We start from the raw sequence: 1,379 nt of genomic DNA on the forward strand, positions 1-1,379 counted from the left end.
CTTGCACAACTTTCGTTCTCTTGATTAGGTTCTCTCTCGCTCGAGGCCAGTGTTTAAATATGTTCTAGTGGGTCTTTACCTTCGCCCATGTGTCGCACACTTTACGCGTTCGATGGCTGCCATTGGGAGTGTGCGCACAGGTACGAAGGCCACTGGCCTACGGTCGCGCACGCTCAATATCGTAGTATAGACACACCTCTCTCGCGGGTCTAATTGGCGTGCGCGGCCCCCAAAAGGTAACATAGCAGTTTGTTCTGCTGATACCGTGTTTCTCTATCTCTCTAACCAACTCACACAACAACATATATGTATTGATCGGTAATGATCCTTCCGCAGGTTCACCTACGGAAACCTTGTTACGACTTTTACTTCCTCTAAATCATCAAGTTCGGTCAACTTCGGCCATGCCAGCTGCAGCTCACGAAGGAACCGCGGAAGGTGTGCCTCCAGAGACCTCACTAAATAATCCATCGGTAGTAGCGACGGGCGGTGTGTACAAAGGGCAGGGACGTAATCAGCGCTAGCTAATGACTAGCACTTACTAGAAATTCCAGGTTCATGGGGACCGTTGCAGTCCCCAATCCCAACTAAATGAGCATTTGGGTGATTTCCCGTTCCTCTCGGAATGGGGGCGCCAATTGGCGAGAACACGCTGCTGCTCACATTGTAGCACGCGTGCAGCCCAGAACATCTAAGGGCATCACGGACCTGTTATCGCTCATTCTCACCTTGCTAAACACAAGTTGTCCCGCTAAGCAGGGCAAACGTGGCCGACGACCGCCCGTGAAGGGGCCGCCGGCCTTGACGTCAGGTGCGCCCGGAGGTGCACTGCTGACAGCGTTCTAGTTAGCTTGTTTGAGTCGCGTTCGTTATCGGAATTAACCAGACAAATCATTCCACGAACTAAGAACGGCCATGCACCACTACCCTTAAATTTGAGAAAGAGCTCTCAATCTGTCTTACCTCGATAAGTTCGGACCTGGTAAATTTTCCCGTGTTGAGTCAAATTAAGCCGCAAGCTCCACTTCGTTTTTTTTTTTTTTTTAACAAATGCAGGTTTTATTGTTCATAAACATTATGTTCTAACAAACAATAGCATAAACCCACGCTCTTGACGCACGACGTCGCCCGCCAGGGATTTGTCATGCGTCATTACGAACCCTTTCGGATGTCTCTTCCCTATTTCTTTATTAAATTGAATCGTATCTTAACCGCATATTAAAGGCGTACGCTTGCTTAGTCCGCGTGACTCACTCATTCTTTCCCCTCTCGGAGATCTCAAGAAGTCAACCCGACATCTATCGATCTGACCATTCCGCCTCGCTGGCGGCAGCCTCCTCCGCGGGTGTCCATCGTCGGCCTGCAGCCAAAGCACGACG

Source organism: Anopheles moucheti, assembly GCF_943734755.1.
Source record: "Anopheles moucheti chromosome X unlocalized genomic scaffold, idAnoMoucSN_F20_07 X_unloc_19, whole genome shotgun sequence".
NCBI classification, from domain to species: domain Eukaryota; kingdom Metazoa; phylum Arthropoda; class Insecta; order Diptera; family Culicidae; genus Anopheles; species Anopheles moucheti.